Here is a 21,608-nt window from a genome sequence, read left to right on the forward strand (position 1 = left end):
TCAATTTACCCACATACAAGGACAATACTACAATGATAAGAGTAAAGACATATGAGGTGCCTAATATCAAACATGAACATGCGCCACCTACATCAACATTGAGATAAGAATAGACAATTATAGTATTTTTAATGCTCTCTCTGAATTAGTGGCCCATGTCTTTCATAAATGAATATTTGTACTTTATTTTTAACAAATAAACATGGAGTTTCTTTCATAATCGGACACCTCCAAACAAAGTTTCTATAAAAACGGACATGATCGTTTCAGCCAATCAGATTGCTACAAGTGACATCAAAGTGGCATGGCGACCATTTGTTTACATTCTCTTGTCAGTGCATGCTTGGAAGTGTAGTGTTCATATTTTTTCAGTGTGTTACTTATAAGTATTTGGGAAAATATCTTCGTTTAATATGGAAGACAATGTTTCGGAGTGTCAACCTGAAATTGTGTATGTATAATGACGGTAGAGAAGTAGAATTGCAAGTAAAGGAAGCTTACTTTAGGCACATTTTTAATACCAGGTTAAATTTAGGGTTTTCTTCTCCAGGCACAGATGAGTGCACTACATGCTTGGAAGTAGAGCTATGTATTAAGTTTGAAAAGAATGAAGAGGAAAGAGCAACCTTAATTTTGAAGAGAACTATCCACAAAAAACAAGCAGAATTTTTATCAACATCTGAAGAAAAAGAGGAGGACTGTCTTTTAATGTCCTATGATTGCCAAAAGAACCTCGCTTTGCCAAAATTAAGTAATCAGTCGGCTTATTATTCCAGACAACTCTACTGTTACAAACTGTGCCCTGACAATGTGTCTGTTCATATGTGGCTGGAAAAGAGGGCAAAGAAATGAGAACTGGTTTCCAGTTATTGGACACTCATATTTGCTGTCAGATAGGATTTCTGGACTCATTGAGAAAGACCTGAAGAAGATGACGACCACAATAAGTCCAGATGAATATCATGAGGTGTTCAAAAGGTACAGCACAGTGAAAGTGATTGGACAAACCTGGGATCCACTGAATTTGAAAGAACAACCACAGATTTATCTGAAATTTGCTAGTGAACTTCATTTCAAGATTTCACAGTGTCAAAAAAAATTGCACTCAGTTGCACGAAAAGAGGCAATCTTGTAGTTATAACTGAGGTAGGGTACTATTTGGAAACAGGTATTGAGCGCACGATCACAAAGGCAGGACAGGCAAGTCTAAAGTTAATGAACCTTTACATATTGACATCGGCGTGAATGTAAACCCACAGAAACTTTAAGATTTAGAAAAATTACTAGGTAAGCGCTTTGGAAAAGAGTAGAAATTAAATGCCTCTCTTAAGTGGCATGTCGAAGTCATTAATAAGAACAGTAGTAGTGAAAATGAACAAGCTGTAAATGATTATGAAGGTGATTGGTTTGAAGACCCCTGTGATGAACTAAAGGCTTTTTGCCCAGAAATACAGTGAAGCAAGAACTGAAATGAATGTTAAAATTGTCAATAAAGTATAAGAATAAACTTATTTCTTTCATATTTTCATTATATTTCTTTTAAAACAGAAGTTTACTATCGTGCCATCCCGCAACTTTGTTTCAAAATACTTGGATAGTTTGTTTCAAAAGTGGACAATCACATGGATGTTTGTATCAAAATCGGACAAAAGTCAGCTTAGTTTCAAAAATGGACATCGTCATATTTGAACATGTTTTTCATTGCCTTAGAATGAAATTCTTAAATGTCGACCATGGTTTTCTTGTTCATAGGACTGGCAATATGGCACACAAAAATTTTCACACTCGTGTCGGGAGGTTAACATAGATAAACAAAAATGTGGCTTTACTGAAAAATTAACAAAATGGTTCTTGTCCGTATTCGATACTAGGCACCTCATATATTTATAATATTATATACAAGAACAGTAGTCATTCCTTTCTTGTATTGATCTTTCAGATTCATCACAACCAAGCATAAACATGACTATCGAGGAAGTGACTAGAATCAGGCACGCTTCACAGTACACAACGGCTACTCATTGTTGAAGAAGGCATATTTGGAGTGATGGTCTGCATTGGACACAAAAAGAGTAACACTAAATTCTGTGATTTTTGGAAATTTACTTGTTCTTCAAAACAATCTTGCACAAAAACAACCTGAATTGCTGCCAAAGAGATAGTTGAATAGGTTTTAAATATAAATCATTCCCCAAGTTTCAAACCAGTCAGCTGTCTATATATCAATAATCTGAAATAGAGTCCGGCTCCATGGCTAAATGGTTAGCGTGCTTGCCTTTGGTCGCAGGGGTCCCGGGTTTGCAGCAGGGTCGGGAATTTTAACCATCATTGGTTGATTTCTCTGGCATGGGGGCTGGGTGTATGTGTCGTCTTCATCATCATGTCATCCTAATCACGACGTGCAGGTCGCCAACGGCCGTCAACTTAAAGACTTGCACCTTTGCAACTAAGTATTCTTTATTTTCTACCTTGTCGATACATTTGTTGCTTATGGCAACTTATTGGTTAAATGTGGTACATGTTTCGTATATTATTAAGATCTTCAGCCACATAACACTGTTCAGATGAAAAATTCATATATTGACAAAGTATCAATGCTTTGAGGGAAAGTGTCCTTAAAAATAGTATATGAAAATTAAATGACAACATTAAAAACAAAATACTCATGAGAAAATATATAAATTCTTATTACAATTGAATTTTTCATCTAAACAGTGTTATGTGGCTGAAGATGTTAATAATATACAAAACATGTACCACTTTTAACCAATAAGTTGCCATAAGCAACAAATGTATCGACAAGGTGGAAAATAAAAAATACTTAGTTGTGAATCTGTAAATACGCGATACGGACCATGAAGCTAATTTTATGTAAGACCTGCACCTGTCAAGCCGAACATGTCCTCGGACACTCCTGGCACTAAAAGCCATACGCCACTTCATTTCATTTGAAACAGAATTTAAACCAGTGGCTCACTACATACCTATATCTCCCATTAACCGAAACTAATAATGATGTCATTGGTTTTTACGTCACACTTTTACAATTTTTGGAAACGCCAAGATGCCAGAATTTTGATCCAAAGGAGTCTGTTTATTTGCTGGTAAATATACTGACAAAGCCAGAAGGTCACAACTCTACCACCTGAGCTACTAAGACCGGTTTAACTGGAACTTCAATTCACTTCTGCTATAGTCAAAGTACCATAGTCCTTTAAAGAAAGCTATATAGGCCTACTAGATCTGCCCCAAATAGCATACACAATCCTTGCTTTGGTGAGGTGTCCAGCTTGTTTCATTGACCACTGCAAAACAACCTACTACATCCTTGTACTTACACTAGAACCACTACTGTAGATTCAAGAAGTTGTTATATATCAATACACCCCAATGGTAAAAATCACTAAACCAAAAAGAAAAAGTCATCCTACATTGGAGATGGGAAAAAGAATTACCAATCAGTATAATGCGTCGCTGGTATCAAGCTATGACACTGAATTTATACAGCTAGGAAAGTCACATGTATTAAATGCTGTATATTTCAGGTCTGTCAATAGAGGATACAAAATATCATAATGGACAACCTACAAAATCCAGCGGCAAAACTGACAAGCTATTTCATAATAATGGGGCAAAAGTTTGACAGCAGAGGATACATATAATATGCATAAACTAAGAACAAAAGGGTCCAATTTGCAGGCAATAAGGTACTCAATTGCTTGCACAAAATTTACAGCATTTTTTAAGGTTTACTCCATCACTCATCCATGGTTCTTCACAAGCAACACATAATACCAATAAAACTAAAATTAACTTTTACAAATGGTCAGACAAAGCAAAGAAATATTTTACCAAAAAAATGCATCCAATACACTACATGATATCAAGAATTTTTTTACATGGTAACCTATTCTTTTTTTTATTTTGCTCTGTACGGTACTTAACTTATTTTCTGCTGATGCATGCAAAAGTTCATTTGTATACAGAAGGTTTGGTTGCTATGGGAACATTTTGATTCTTGGCTTGTTTTATCAGCTTTCCCCACAATTTACACAACTACTGCAACAAAAGAATTTAAAATTATTAAATAAGGTGTTCTAAATGCTTGATTAGCTTTTGCAAAAATTTACACTAGAACAACAACTTAATTTCAAATTATTGAATGATGTATTCAAAATGTTCCCCATTTGCAATCTGACAATGGCTAAGTCAGTGTGAATTCTCTTTGAAAAATTTCAATTACTGCTGATGTTATACATCTGCATTTCTTCCAGATCCTCATTTTCAATTCTTCTATAGTAGCTGGCATCATAACAACGACTCTACATTTCAAATATCTCCATTAAAAGGTAATCAAATTGAGAGAGATCTGGTGATATTGCAGGCCACCCAATAAATCACTACATACCTATACTCCGCATGGCTTTACTTCTAAATTGAAGTTTCGCGAAAACAAATGAGCATCACCTTACTGCTGTTGCCGGCGCGCCACTGCAGCGAGAACAGCTAATGCAATACGACCGCGTTAAACAGCCCTTGTAAAATGTAATACCGTACTCAGAAAAACTAATGAATCTGGACTGAAAACAAATTCACAAAACACCACTTTCTAGCAACATCTGACAGTAACAAGAGAATATATATTAAGAATAAAAAGAATGAGGAAATAACACATCACTCACCACTAATGGCTGCCACAGGATGGAGGTTAAGACCTACAACGGGAACACCACTGATCTCAGAGTCACTTTTTTACCACTTGCTTTTTCCGAATTACACTCAGACATACTAAATACCCACGAAGTGTGCTAACCAATACACGGACGTAAATAAAACTACAGCTATATTCTGATACACTGAACTATTAAACCTGTATTGTACTAGCTTATGCTATGCTAAACTGTAAAATTACACTATACTGCACTATACTAGAAAGATAAAGACGAATATGAAAAATACAAATTACTGAAGAAAAATGCAAAAGATCGTGAACCATACCGAATACCATACACGCTGAGCGAGATACGTTACACACGTGTTGAACGTAAATTTAGAATCGGCAACTAGGCTTCAAAATAGCACTCTGCCAATATAAGTCGATACGAATGGTACCTTGGGATTAGTTGGATGTCCATGTTTCAGCGCATAACCGCCAGACAGAGCCAATATTGGTCAAAACTTCAATTTATTAGTAACGTCGTGCAGAGAATACCATATAATATCGACCACCCACTACCGAATAAGACCCGCACCCCAAATTTTAGACGGCAAAATGCGGGAAAAAATAAAAAATCAAATAACTTACATACCTATTTAATTTTATCAAATATACCACAAATATAAATTCAAACAGCTTAAATTAATAAAATCATCACAAAAATCGTAAATAAAATCAGTCCAATACTCAGATAATTCACAACTCACCGTCGTCGTCTTAAGTTTCACCATAGGAACTTTCGTTGCTGGCATCTTTCCACAAATAGTCATCCTCACTACAGTCCACTGAATTTGAAATTCCACATTTCTTGAAGCTTTTGGACACTATATCATTGGGAATGCACCCCCATTCGGTCTTGATCCAGCTGCATATTAGTCCCACTTCAGGCCTCTTCATTCGTCCGGTTGGTGTTATCCCGTGATCACCATCAGACATCCATTCGGTGTACAACTGTTTCATTGCAGTTTTGAAAGGCCAGTTCACTCACACATCCAACGGCTGTAGAATAGAAGCGAGTCCTCCGGGAATTATCGCAAGATCGGTTTTTCCTTCCTAATCATATCTCTTACGGCATCAGTTGTATGTCCTCGGTAGCTGTCCAACACAAGCATGTTTCATTTTTGTAACAAATCTCCCGGGCGATGTTGCCAAACGCACTTCACCCAGTCCTCAACTAACGCACTGTCCATCCAGGCGGACTCACGTTCTAACAATAACACCGGACGGCAAGTTTCCTTTCCTTTGGTTCCATCCGCTAATTCGCACAACATTACCGTGCATAGTTGCTTTTCGATTCCACCTGTTCTGACGGTTACACTTTTAGAACCATTCGTATCCACTTTATTTTTGAACGGCATTTCAAAATAGGCAGGGGTATGGTCAGCATTCCCAATTTGCGACAGCAAATAAGAATTCTGCTACCTCAAATAATAATGCGATGCTGAAAGGCCATTAATTTTTCTTCATACGCCCCAGGAAGACATTGTGAAATAGACTACGTCTCCGAACGCACAATCCCTTCTCCGATAAAAGTTATGGATCCATCTGCGGCTTGCAGTAAATCCCTGTGTTTTGAGTTCTTTTGAGATCTCTAGTGCTCTCAATTGACACATTTCACTAGAAACACCATATCCTAACTCACATTATCCTATCACAAATTTGTGGAGTCAATCTTCAATTTCTGGAAACACTGCATTCCATCCGCGGAGCGCTCTGTATCGCCGTTACTTTTTAGAAGTTTTTCCTTCTTCTTCTGCCAATCACGAATACACGATTCATCAATATTGTACTTTCTGCCAACGGCAGGATTTCCGTATATTTCAGCTTTGCTTACAACTTTAAGTTTCTCACGCACAGTTTATGACCACAGACGCCGTTTTGAATCCACCGCTCACTATCGAGACAGCACCTTCACGGAACAGATATGGAACTTGAATGTGAGCGAGGTAGACTTCCGTAACCAACAGTCTCAACTCTCGCAAAGTACAATATCCAGCTATTCGCGCACCCAGCAACACTTGTGAAACAAATGAGGATTGAGCATTCGCAGCAGCGGCTTTCATATTTAGTCACATTTTTTTAAACCGTATTTCAATACCTTACATTTCACGTTTACATGCTACTGTAACCGTATTGAGAAAAAATCAATATTGTTTTCTGGAAAGCAACTAAAACACGATAAGACCTGAATGCCTGTTTACATGTGGTATATTGAGTATGGTAACCATATTCAAATCTATTTTAAAACTCCATGTAAATGTAGTCAATATTTACGAGAATGAATGGCTTGAATACAGTCGCACCAAAGATTTAGAACAAATACTTTGGGGGAAAAGGTGTGGGTGGTATTTGGGATTATACAGTAAGTCTCCCACTAATAATAATGTTATTGGCTTTTACATCAAACTTTTAGTTTTTGGAAATGCCAAGATGCCAGAATTATGATCCAAAGGAGTTCTTTTATATGCTATTTTTAAAGTAATAGGAGTACTGGTTTAAATGTTAATATGAGTAAAAGACAAGGAACTTTGTTTAATTTTGGTATTAAGAAATATCATACTGAATGTGTCTGTAACGCAACAACTAGTGATACATTCACCTCACTTCAGCAGAGCAATTACAAGAACAAGCAAAAAGAGAGGAATACTACAAACATACAGAACAAAAAGTTAGTATTCACCTGTAATTGGACTTGACAAACGAGTGACTGAATGGGTAGCTATATTTCTAGAAAATAGAACTCAGAGAATTAGAGTAGGCGAAGCTTTATCTGTCCCTGTAATCATTAAGAGGGGAAATCCTCAAGGCAGTATTATTTGATCTTTATGTTTTCTTATATCAATGACATGTGTAAAGAAGTGGAATAAGAGATAAGGCTTTTTGCAGATGATGTTATTCTCTACAGAGTAATAAATAAGTTACAAGCTTGATGAGCAACTGCAAAATGACCTCGATACTGTTGTGAGATGGACAATAGGAAATGGTATGATGATAAACGGGGTTAAAAGTCAGGTTGTGAGTTGCGTTGGTGGGGTGAAAGTTCCTTTTGGCGATCATCGTAAGTACCTACTGTAGGTCTTAATATAAGGAAAGATCTTCATTGGGGTAATCACATAAGTATGACTGATAAATATGATTGTAAATAAAAGGTATGGATATGGTTATGAGGATATTTAGAGGTTGTAGTAAAGATGTAAAGGAGAGGGCATATAAGTCTCTGGTAAGACCCCAACTAGAGTATGGTTCCAGTGTATGGGACCCTCACCAGGATTACTTGATTCAAGAACTGGAAAGAATCCAAAGAAAAGCAGCTCAATTTGTTCTGGGTGATTTCCAACAAAAGAGTAGCGTTACAAAAATGTTGCAAAGTTTGGGCTGGGAAGGCTTGGGAGAAAAGAGACGAGCTGCTCGACTAAGTGGTATATTGCACAAGACCATTTTTTTTTATATCCACCTTATTCAATACATAAAAATGTTTATTGTCTCTAAAAGGACATTTACTACAATACAAACATTAAATGGGACATGTTTTGTTCGTTGTGTCAACCATCTTCAGCCATTTTGTACAATTACTGTACCTCAAGATTGAGTCATTATAATAAACATTATTACAATTATTTGTTCATTAAAATATTATTATGCAATAAAATATTGTTACTATTAAAAAAAGTAAACATAATACAGTTAATACAAATAAAGATGGATAAATATAGATTAAAATGCACACAGTGCTATTCTTCATATGTTGGTCAGACTGGGCATAGTTTTGTCACAAGATATTTGGAACACTATAACGCATTAACACATAATAAATATTCCGCAATGGTTAACCACATGAAAGAGACCGGCCATCAATATAGTACAATACATAGAGACCTCAAAAAAATAAGAAGAAATGAAAAAAGGACAGTTAATGACGATTATGAAAACATTTATATTCATTTAGATCAGTACTTCAATCGGGGGGGAACCTAAACGACGCAATCGAAATAAAAAGCCCATTAATGGAACAATTACCAAAATTGCTACAAGCTTTCATATCAGATAACAGTAAAATATTTAAAATTTTCGCCATAAATCTTCTAATACGTCAACAAATACAACTGCCAACTGAATACACATAGAGACCCCCATCCATCACACGGCGCATACCTCCTTCTCCTACGTCCCCTACTTGTCCTCCTCACCTTGTGCCAATACCCAACACTCCGCCCACAGTTCCTTCTCCTTCCCCACCTACTCGCCCTCCACCACACCCGCACTATACGTATAACACTAGAAGTAAGAACACAATGACAAAGAGTCTCTGTACTGCAACAAGTACAATTAGCCACTAAAGCGTGAAAAAAGGGGTAAGTGATGTTTCAACCTTAAGAATCTAAATTTAAAAAATTACAAATCATCACACTCATAACATTCTTTCGTTACAGACATATTCATCCATAACGTCGCAGTAAACAGCACACCACCGGGCGAGTTGGACGTGCGGTTAGGAGCGTGCAGCTGTGAGCTTGCATCCGGGAGATAGTGGGTTCGAGCCCCACTGTCAGCAGCCCTGAAGATGGTTTTCTGTGGTTTCCCATTTTCGCAAATGCTGGGGCTGTACCCTAATTAAGGCCATGGCCGCTTCCTTCCCATTCGTAGGCCTTTACTATCCCATCGTGGCCATAAGATCTATCTGTGTCGGTATGACATAAAGCAAAAGGGTAAAAAAAAAAAAAAGCACACCAACAATTAAGTAACAAACATTTGTGTCCCCTTTAACCAGGCTTTAATAACAAACACACCAGTAAAAATTGGCCGACTCAAATGAGTTGGGGATTGGTGAAGACTACAAGTATGACGCATACAACAGACTACAAACCTCCAATGATCCATCTTTTAATAATGGTGTGATTCTCATCTAACGAGAATAAATCACAAATTTAATCTTCTAATTCACTAATCTCCATATGAACATTTATACTTTGACTAGCTAATGTACCTGTGCTTCGCTACGGGATTCTAAGAAAGACTGACTTTGTGGTTTTCCTAACTGGAGTCAACATAGGTCATTACAAAAACGTCAGTAGGAATGTAGCTATCAAATGCAATGTTATCATATAAAATACTCGATCAAATGAAAAACCGCACATTTTCTCCCTTTTAACGAACAGTACTACGGTGTCAATCTAACAGTCCAAAGTTCCAGACCTGGAATGACCAGACCACCGACTGCCGCGAACACTCCTCTGCCACTATTCCGTTACGTATGCACACTGCTCATTCCAATCAGTGCCTCAGAGTAAGGATTGAATAGCTCGAATGCTATGATGAACCAGTGTGTTAGGTACCAGTAGTATCAAAAAATTTACGAACCAGAGGAATGGCATGCTAAAGACGAAAATTATCTAACTCCCCTGCTACTTCCCGTCAATATTTAGGCAGTCTCTTACACTCTGTACGACAGGGCGAGTTGGCCGTGTGGTTAGGGGTGTAAAGCTGTGAGCCTGGATCCGAACCCCACTGACGGTAGCGCTGAAGATGGTATTCCATGGTTTCCCACTTTCACACCAGGCAAATGCTGGGACTGTACCTTAATTAAGGCCAAGGCCGCTTCCTTCACACTCCTAGCCCTTTCCTATCCCATCGTCGCCGTAAGACCTATCTGTGTCGGTGCGACGTAAAGAAAGTAAAAAAATCCTCGGTACACAGCAGTAATCCTATCTACCAGAGATGAGTGGCAACAGAAGACACAAAAGAACATCACAACAAACAATGGTCAATGTAATGTTATTGTTGTTCAACGTTATGAGCTTTCTATTTTGTAGGCCTTCACATTTAGTTTTCTTTCAACTCTGTGATTTGTAAAATTATTTATAGCATAGACTGTAGTTCCTTATTCTCCGACTTTACATAGCGATTTTCATTCAATTCTGTTGACCCATTTTCTTGTGACTCAGCGCTGATATGGACTTAGCAACAAAAATCCAAATTCACGAATATCTTTGTGATCATACTCAATACGCTAACAATGGATAAGACATAAATGATCGGAAATTTAATATTATATAACATTAGTTATGAAGTATTTTCGATACAACATTTAATAACAAATATTTGATAATTAAATTTTAGGCCTTCCTCTAAACTACCATTTCACTCAGCATGAATAAAATTATTTATGGCCTAGATTATACCGACTTATTCCCCGACTTTGCATACCGATTTTCATTATGATAGGACCACTAATAACATAAATATATGAGAATTAAATTTTACACCTTCCCCTAAACTACCATTCACTCAGGGTGAATACAAATATGTATGGCCTAAATTGTAGCGTCTTATTCCTCGACTTTGCACACCGATTTTCATTAAATTCTCTTCAGCCATTTTCTCGTTATGTGTGCACATACATTTAGACAGACAAATAGACAAAATTCACAGAAAATTAAAAAGTGCATTTCCTCATTGCTGTGGACATAACTGATACATAAATGCCATCCTTTTTACATTCTGAGCAATGTACAGACAAAACTCTTGTTATTTATATATATATATATACATACACAGATAATAACTTAACAATAGCAGTGTTAGATAAAATGGGAATTTTTAGCCAAATCTTACAATTTAATTGGCGCATTACTATGACTTGGACATCAACTACCTGTGATTAACATCTACTTACTTCTTCCCGTTTATTTTATATAGTAACGATATTTTGTTGCGTAATAACATTTTAATGAACAAATAGTTTATTAATATGTTTTATTACAATGCCTCAACTTTGAGCTAATTGTACAAAATGGCTGCAAATGCTCGACACAACGAGCGAAACATCCATTTAATGTTTGTATTGTAGTAAATTTCCTTTTAGAGATAACAGAAAAATTTATGTTTTTAATAAGGTAGATATAAAAACATACACTTATTGTTACAAATTCTTATGTTCCGAGCAGTGGAGTTGTAGCGTGGAATGACATCAGTAGACAAATAATTTTGAGTGGTGTCTTTAAAAGTAGGAAAGATCACAATATGAAGATAAAGTTGGAATTCAAGAGGACGAATTGGGGCAAATATTTGTTTATAGGAAGGGGAGTTATAGACTGGAATAACTTACCAAGGGAACTGTTCAATAAATTTCCAATTTCTTTGCAATCATTTACGAAAAGGCTAGGAAAACAACAGATAAGGAATCTGCCAACTGGGCGACTGCCCTGAATGCAGGTCAGTAGTGATTGACTGATTGTAAGTACAAGGATAACTACTTAAGGAGGGAGCCATTTTTGCTGCTTTAAATAAGCTGACACTGACCAACTGCCACGACCTCAATGTGTCATTTGCACTATTATTCTGGGAAATTAAACTATGAAGTCACTGTGACTTCAGCATCTCAACACAACTTCTGACAGTATTCTATTTAATATCATTAAACATAGCCAAATGTTAAAAACCATTTTTCACTGGCAAAGAATTCCACAACCCTTAAAGCACAGACTCATGCGACCACTAAATGACATAGTATTTTGGGGACACCCGGTCATATTACAACTATTGTAGGCTTGACGAACAATCTCTCATGGATAGGATAGGCAATATTATCAGAAAACACAACATCAAAACCATCATGAAGCCTGATAACATCATAGGCAATTGCATAGAATCTGTTAAAGATCCTACTGGTTTAAACTGTCTAGAATGTATACGATTCCTTGTTCCTCAGGATCTGTTTATTGTTGGACTATAATTTGTGACAAAATATTACCAAGTGAGGAATAATGACTTGTATATAAATAACAATGGGTTTGAACCCAATTAAGCAATGGGGGCAAAAATATGAACACCAATGCATGATTTGTAAGTGTATTTTTTCCAGTGTTCTTGGACGTGTTCTCCAAATCATATGCTCTTCACGGTCACATAACAATAATATACAACTCTTATATTACAACTACAGATACCAACCCACAAACAGCGATGTTGCTGAATCTAGCAAACAAGTCACCGTAGTCCCTACACTGGCCAATAGTAGAGCTCACACTTTCTCCTCTACCCACGATGCTTTAAAGATCCTGAGTTTGGTACATTTCTGTGAAGTTGGATGCTACCCCGCTTCAACAGTCCACTTGAGTGTCTCCATTCTTAACAGATTTAAAGAGAATTGATGGACTGTATAGCCCCAGCCACCTGAGTACAAGTGGGGCTATGACTCAAAATACATCCCAAATATTCACACTTATTCCATAGCAACTGGTGTCCCAACTCTCAGGAACACTTATTAGGCATCTCAGCCGCTGACCATGGCATGACTAGGACATGACTACAGAAAACCAAACCATGAACCATTAAAGACAATATTTTTATTTCTTCTTTTTCATTACAACTAGACCAATCTACTCTACAGGCGCATCTAGAAGAACTTACATACACTATGTGATCAAAAGTATCCGGACACCCCCAAAACATATGATTTTCATCTTAGGTGCATTGTGCTGCCACCTACTCCATAGCAGCACCCTCAGTAGTCATTCAACATCGTGAGAGAGCAGAATGGGGCGCTCCACGGAACGCATGGACTTCAAACGTGGTCAGGTGATTGGGTGTCACTTGTGTCAGAAGTCTGTACGCGAGATTTCCACACCCCTGAACATCCCCAGGTCCACTGTTTCCGATGGGATAGTGAAGTGGAAACGTGAAGGTACACGTACAGCACGAAAACGTACAGGCCGACCTCGTCTGCTGACTGACAGAGACCGCCGACAACAGAAGAGGGTCGTCAAGCGTATTAGGCAGGCATCTACCCAGACCATCACACAAGAATTCCAAACTGCATCAGGATCCACTCCAAGTACTATGACAGTTCGGCAGGAGGTGAGAAAACTTGGATTTCATGGTCGAGCAACTGCCCATACGCCACAGATCACGCAGGTCAATGCCAAATGACGCCTCGCTTGGTGTAAGGAGCGTAAACATTGGATGATTGAACAGTGGAAAAACGTTGTATGGAGTGACGAATCACGGTACACAACGTGACGATCCGATGGCAGGGTGTGGGTATGGCAAATGCCCAGTGAACGTCATCTGCCAGCATGTGCAGTGCCAACAGAAAAATTCAAAGGCAGTGGTGTTATGGTGTGGTCATGCTGTTCATGGAGGGGGCTTGCACCCCTTGTTGTTCTGGGTGTTGTTTTGATGTTTTAAACACCTTCTTGCTTCCCACTGTTGAAAAGCACTTCAGGGATGGCGATTCCATCTTTCAACACGATCGAGCACCTGTTCATAGTGCACGGCCTGTGGCGGAGTGGTTACACGACAATAACATCCCTGTAATGGGCTGGCCTGCACAGAGTCCCGACCTGAATCCTATAGAACACCTTTGGGATGTTCTGGAACGCCGACTTCATGCCAGGCCTCACCGACCGACATCACTACCTCTCCTCAGTGCAGCACTCCGCAAAAAATGGGCTGCCATTCCCCAAGCAACCTTCCATCACCTGATTGAACGTATGTCTGTGAGAGTGGAAGCTGTCACCAAGGCTAAGGTTGGGCCAACACCATATCGAATTCCAGCATTACCGAAGGAGGGCGCCACGAACTTGTACGTCATGTTCAGCCAGGTGTCCAGGTACTTTTGATCACACAGTGTATGATATACTTACTGACAGTGATCAAGTGACATGAAGGAAGACTTTTGTTTCTAAATTACCAACTTTCACCACCAACAAAGAAAATTTGAAATCTATAAAGTGTATGGTATCAAATGGAAAAGTTGCATTGGAGTTTGTAGTGATGATGCTGCCTGTTTTACAGGTAGAAATTCAGGTTTAGTTACTAAAACTGAGAATTGGCAACAACTTACTGGCAATGTTTTGCTTCATTCATTCACAATCTTGCTTTGGCACGTAAGCTTAATAAAGTTTTGCCTCTATATCTTTAAATTAATAATTAGGCCCCTACAAAAACAGTGGATTATACAAGGTTGTTGCAAGTATTGTGTGATGAGCTCAGATCATCAAAATCTTCTTTTCCATTCAAAAGTTTGCAGACTGTTCTGTGGTGAAGTTCTGAAGTGGTTATTTGAACTCCAAAAGAAAATTCAGTAATTAAATAAAAATAGCCGTGCCAAGTGCAGCTTGCACAGGGGAGGAGCTCAGAACTGAGTATGGGCTTTTCTGTACTATGTGGAAGATGGATCTGGGCGGGGAAGTCCTCAGCCCCAACACGGCGCATCCCAATGGCTGATAGGGGCTCTCGACGAAAATGGTGCTTGCACCCACGGGTCAACTGAGGACATGATATAGTGGCAGGAGCTATATCATTATTGTTGATACAAAGACCGATCCGTCGAATTTGTATTGGCAAACAGTTGCATCATATCGTGGCATCCTTGGATGTTGGGATATGATGTGGTTACTGTGCATTGAGGAAGGCAATGGGAAACTACTGCAATTATTCTTCCCTAGTACATAAACAACCATGATACTGTCACAGCAAGATGTACAGTCTACTAATCATTAGCCGCGGAACCCAAGATCCAGCAGGGAAAGTAATGAGGCTTCTCAGGTCATCATCCAGCGAAATCCTCAAAAGAATGAATCGAAGAACATTGGAACGTGGAATGTAAAAACCTTACTAGAGGCAGGAAAACTGGAAGAAGCCAAAAATGTAATGAATGAGAAAGACATTCTCCCTGCAACTATTTATCGTCTCCATCGAGTTTTGTCTTTGAATGTTTTGTCTTCTACAGATTGGTTTTAACTTTAATTACTATAATAAAATATGGAACAAAGACTGTAATTCACTTTCGTTATTAAGGAACTGTTCTATAACCAATCGCTGCAACACATTTCAATCACTAAACAAAAAAGGAAAATAGCAATTACAAACATGATGATCAACAATAAAGATGATGCAGAGTTCCCAAATTCCTTTTATCTTTAAGTTCATCTTCTTGCTTAAATGTATGAATTTGAGCATCGCGTCTTTTGCCAGCACGCTACACCCGCGAGACATTCACGAACAATCCGAACCGAGAGCTTACTTAAAGAATAGGAATCCTTCAAAATTTCAAGTTTAAAAGTGAGCTTACCCATTTCATGTGCTGAAACTATTTCTCGTGAACAGTCAAGATTTTCTTCTGAAGACGCAGAGCAAAGTTCTCTACGAAACGTAAAGAATTTCTGCTCATTTTCTTGATACGGCATAAGCCCAAAAGCCTACATCATGGCTGTAAGTACAGGCCGTGAAAGCATCAATCGAAATAATTATAAGATTCATTTTCAGGATACTTCATGTGTTGATATTTATAAAATTATGTTGGAAAATGCCCGACTAATAAAAGATATACATTCATCTGCAAAATATAACAAACAAGAGATTTTGGAAAACCCCACGGTGAAACCTCCCATCCAGTTGGCAATCAGAAATAAATAACATTTGTAAATTGAAAATACTGATTGTCTACTCTAGTTTCAGACATCATTACAGTAACAATGATCTCATTATGTTTACATATGACAACAATAAAATATTTACTCAATTAGTAATGCAAGGGAAAATGTTACGTTGTTAAAACAATTGTTACATCATTCAATGTTTAAATGTCTGTTGATGTTCCTTTTAGTACGGATTTTAAAACACAGGTACAATGATGATCTAGTTGAAACATAACCCATGTATTTATGCTATTACATCATAACCTGCTTATTTTAACACAATAATAATTTAAATCTGCTATAAAAAGCTATATAGACATAGTAATAGCGAATGTTTACACAAAGTGTTGATTCATACCAACTTTTAATTTGTGTCCTGCATTTTTATTTTGGAACTCTGGTCACGCCTACATTAACCCATTAATGGAACACATTGTATGAATAGCAGCCCAGAACCAAAATTGAACTACTAGTCATGATTTTTCTCTTTGATCCTGTGTGTAAGAACGTAAGATTCTTTTATGCTTGAACAGAAATGAGATGTTTCAAGTGGATTTCCTATCACCACTTTCTTGTCAAATGGCACACTAAGACCACGTGAATTTGACTTGCTGTAGACATGTATAAAACAACACCTTTTTTATACTATTGAACTTTTGTTCTTCGCTAGGCTAAAGATATCCCCAACAGGGACGATACATGTACCTGTAACTTTGCTTTAAAGAATAAAAACCTTTGTAAATATTATAAAGATGGAACTTTTAATGTTAATATCCTTAAACTGTTCAAAGTCGACAATACGGCTAAACCTATCATATATTACTTATAACAATATAATAATTCAGAAGATGGGTTTGTAGGTAGTGTCCATGAAATGGCCTCAGATCCTTCGTCAGCAACTTTATTATTAAATGACAGTGACCTCATATGCTTCAAAATAGAAACAGGCGCAGACGGGTCGATATTACCAGCTGATATAAAGCAAAACAAAAATAAAATTTCTCTTCAGAAAAGCAACAAAAATCTCTTTGGTCCAGACAGATCTGAACTGCCACTGACCGGGATGGTTGCCGTTAACATCTATACATATAAAATGAGAGTATTGTCTGTACATTGCTCAGAATTTCAAAAGCATGGTTTTTCTGTATCGGTCGTGTCCACAGTAACAAGGAAATCCACTTTTTAATTTTCCGTAATTTCTGTCTGTATGTACACGCATCACGAGAAAACGGTTGAAGAGAATTTAAGGAAAATCGGTATGTAAAGTCCAGCAATAAGTCGCTACAATCTAGGCCATAAATAATCCTATTCACGCTGAAATGGTAGTTTAGGGGAAGGCCTAAAATTTAATTCTCAAATATTTGTTATTAGTGGTCCCACCTGTATGAAAATCGGTATCCGAAGTCAGAGAATAAGTTGCTACAATTTAGGTCATAAATAATGTTATTCGCGCAGAGAGAGATGGTAGTTTAGAGGAAGGTCAAAAATTAAATTCTCAAATATTTATTTAATCATTGTCCTATCTTAATGAAAATCGGTATGCAAAGTTGGGGAATAAGTCGCTACAATCTAGGCCATAAATCATTTTATTCACGCCGAGTGAAATGGTAGTTTAGGAGAAGGCCTAAAATTTAATTCTCACATATTTCTGTTATTAATTGTCCTATCGACAAATGCTACATAACTAAAGTTATATAGTATTAAATTTCCGACCATTTATGTCTTATACATTTTACCGCACCGACTACAACAGAGATATTCGTGAATTTGGATTTTTGTTGCCAAGTCCATATCAGTGCCGAGTCACGATGTAATAATCGTGGTCGCCACGACATTCACATAATTTGACTGCCCACCCGAATTAATTGTATATATATGTATCATGTATCATATGTAATTTTATTCATTATTAACGTCCATCATCATCATTTTTGTAATTGTACGTAAGAACGAGATATAATTTTTAACTGTAATATATTCGAATATTCCGTGGTAATGTCAATTCAGGTCTTGCGCTAACAGGCTACTTGTATCTCGCAATAGTCCAGGAAGGTTAATTTTGGATGGTTCTTGGAAACGTATGCAACAGCAAGATACCTAATTTCGTTGTTGCGACGCTAAATTACCCCATATCACATGCTCCTATCAGGAGGGCTTTTTCTGTCAAGGACAGACACTTCATCTATATACCGAAAGGGTAGTGACGTATTGTACCATTCTGTTAGTTATAAGAATGGATATTTAACGCTGATAAAATAATGTGCAGCAGGACGCTAACCGCAAAGGCGTGATGCTATACCAAGCGCGGGAACTGAAGGGGATTCCCGAGGAGAGGCGTGGTCATGTGTGACGAAGAAAGAATATGTGAGGAAGAAAGAAAGAGAGATGGGATTTTGTTTGGGGGAGAGACCTGCCATCTTAACAGAGATTTTCAGCGGGAACAGACAGGCTCACCACATTACGGAAAGTGAGTCGTAATTCCTATATTTGAAGGTTTCCCAGGAAAGTAAAAGAAGGGAAATCAGTGCCAGAATTTTACGAAGCCATAGGTACATCAAAGTCTATTAATATATAATCGAATAAATAACTACGTGGGAGGCCGACTACCGTGAGAAAATGTTTTGAGGCCACATGCCAATCTCAAGTTGTTTCCCGGGACTTCCCAGCATGTCGCGTGGGTTCCTGGATTCTATAAGAGCAGAGAAAGGTGGAAGGAGGTGTTCAGTCCATGATAAGATCGCTGTCCGTGCGCGTCGCGTCTCTGCTGATATTCGCGCCAGAAACCTTTGTTTAAGACAAAGATTGTGACTAATAAGTGTTGTGGCGATAATTTGATTCAGTAGCTTCGAGATTTGTAAAATTCCCGGTAGCAATTTAAGTAAATGACCATATGTGCAGTGTGACCGCGAGTGTTTTAGTATTTGACACAAAGAGTGCTACCTGGGTAGACTTTCATTATGAGGGGATGAGACAGGACTGGCGACGGGCGAAGGAACGCCAATAACAATAAGCTAGGATAGTTGGTATTATTTCCGGTCAGATGTAGAAGACTAGATTAGTGGAGCAGGAATAGTAAAGTCAGTTTCGAGATTCCAGATATCCAGGACTGATTCCCATGTCAGAGGGAATAAATAGATCGGGAGGTGGTGTGCTGTGAATAAACTGAGTCTTTCATTTTAGTGAAGAGCGGTGAGGTGTGCAGGAGACTGGTGTTACGAACTGCCGTCCACGACCCCAAGAAGACGGCCAACGGGCCACCCAGGCAGAAGAAGACGTCATGAACATGGAACACTGGAAGACTGGACCTCAGGGATCGATCTGGGACAACGCTGCCGCCATGACTGCTTAAGCATTCACAGTCAACCCGGACGGTGAGGAAGAGGTCTCCAAGATGATAGATAAGTGAACTATAATTAATATATATGTGTAGGGTCGGGGGGTTGTTATGCAGAAATACGGTGATTTGTAAATATAGTAGGGAATATGATTACGGCCCATTAGGCCATTTATTGAGGTATTTTCTTTATATATTTTAGGGTAAGGCATATACATTTTTATTTTATTTTTATAGAAAGCAAGGATTAAGGTAGTTTAAATGATTGTGTTGCTGTAAACATAGTCGTAGGGAAGCTTAATTACGAGCTTAGATCAATGTTTTTTAGTGCCCGGCATCTGACGATATCTGCTTGTAATTATGGGTTATTAATGATAGAGTACCATTATGTTGGGAAGGGAATCTGTCTGCATAATGTAGAGCACGCGTGCGGCCTGGATTTAATTGTTTACTTCGTGTTTGTATTGAGTTTGATTGACTGTGAGTGTAATGAAACTACACCGTAGGCTATGTCACGTATATTTGCGACCCCTCATACTCTGCCAAGTAAGGGATTGAACCCTAGACTTGAGGGTAGCTGGAACTCGTCGCATGGGTTGACGGCGAGGATGATGTGAATAACGGAATGTTATACTTCATATGTTATAACTGAGACACAGGGCGGTCTGCCACGGGTGTTGGACAGTTAGAAGAAAGTAGATGATTCCTCACTCATTTATATGGCTATTTTTCGTTATGTGTAGAAGATGTAGGAGCAGGGGCAAAGAGCTCTGCATGCTTGGAAACTAGGCTATGTTTCCTTTTTTTTTTGTTGTTGTTGTTGTGAGGGTGTGTTTCACGGCCGAGTCTTTGAGGTAGTTTCCACTGCCCGCACAGCAGGGAGCCTCGCCGCCATTTTTAAAAGGACGGTGGTGTGAGGAATTCTTTCTCGCAGGCGAGACAGGCATGCGACGGCGGTTTCATTCATTCATTCATTCTTTCTTTCTCTCTTACTTTCTTTATTTTGTTTGTTAACTGTATGTGTTAGTTAGTAACTGGGCACTAAGGAAACTAGCTTAATCAGTACATTTTGTAAATATAACGTTTGTTTTAATGGACCTTGGTTCATATCCATAAAATATATATTTCATGCGAGATTAGAAAGGATATGCCTGTAGTTGTAGGTTCAAACTTACTATTTTGTTGTGTGCATTTTCCCAAATATGAGTGGGGACCTTTTTTTTGTGGCTTTATTTCTGCAGGACAATTTCTCACCCTAGCATCATATACTCTATTTGTAGGTACAGCGATGCTGTTCCGTGTAAGGACACATTTGTTTCTTTGGTTCACTTATCGTCTCCCGCACGACATCAACCAGCTATTTTATATTTTTCGATGTTTATCTTTGGATTTATGATGGGAGCCTTTGGGGCATCCATTTTAGCACTATTGGTGCAATCAATTGTAAAATAAAAGAAAAGTAAATATTGGTTTAAGAATACACAACTTTGGCTCAAAATGTTAGTAAATGCGTTTGTGTTCCTCATTTCATAAGCATACGTATAGTACAATTATTTTTTTTTTACCTCCCTACTCTCGTTCACAAGAACCCTGTAAACGACCTTTTCCTGCCGACTGCAGTTGGGCTGGCGCATTCATCAAATGACAGGTAAGAAGGTAAGATCGACTATGCAGTGTTGTTTATGCTCTATAGGGTATAGTATATCGGCTCTCATTGGAACGAGATGTCATGTGACACCAAGGGAGGAAGTGGGAATCTGAAGAGGATTTATAAAGATCTACACGCCGTGGTGAAGATCATTTCTCTTCATTCTGTATTCTGCATCCGACTCTGCTATTTGGGTGCATCGCTTACGATGTGCTTATACTCAACATTTCTTATTGGCTCTGTGAGACTTACGCAGATTATTTAGAAAGACAAGTTCGGATAATATAGAAGGACTGGATGTTTTCCGTTCTCTCTATTCAATTAATTCTGATGTGGAATTTCACATTGTAAGGCTGGTACTATGTTTTGGTACTCAGCAAAATAGGGAGTGATAGATTCAGGGTGGAATCCATTCCATGAAGCAGATGACGAGGATGATGCTGTTGAAAGAGGGACGACAACGATCAACCACGAAAGCAGGCTACGAGA

At 38.2% G+C, this 21,608-nt stretch overlaps 1 protein-coding gene across 3 annotated transcripts in view; it reads right to left on the bottom strand.

Moving 5' to 3' along the window:
- Chd1 (chromodomain-helicase-DNA-binding protein 1) overlaps positions 1-21,608 on the bottom strand; it is a 447,987-nt gene that overhangs the window by 404,905 nt on the left and 21,474 nt on the right. The gene's annotated exons all lie outside the window — the stretch shown is intronic.

This window comes from Anabrus simplex, chromosome 1, assembly GCF_040414725.1.
Source record: "Anabrus simplex isolate iqAnaSimp1 chromosome 1, ASM4041472v1, whole genome shotgun sequence".
In the NCBI taxonomy this organism is placed as follows: domain Eukaryota; kingdom Metazoa; phylum Arthropoda; class Insecta; order Orthoptera; family Tettigoniidae; genus Anabrus; species Anabrus simplex.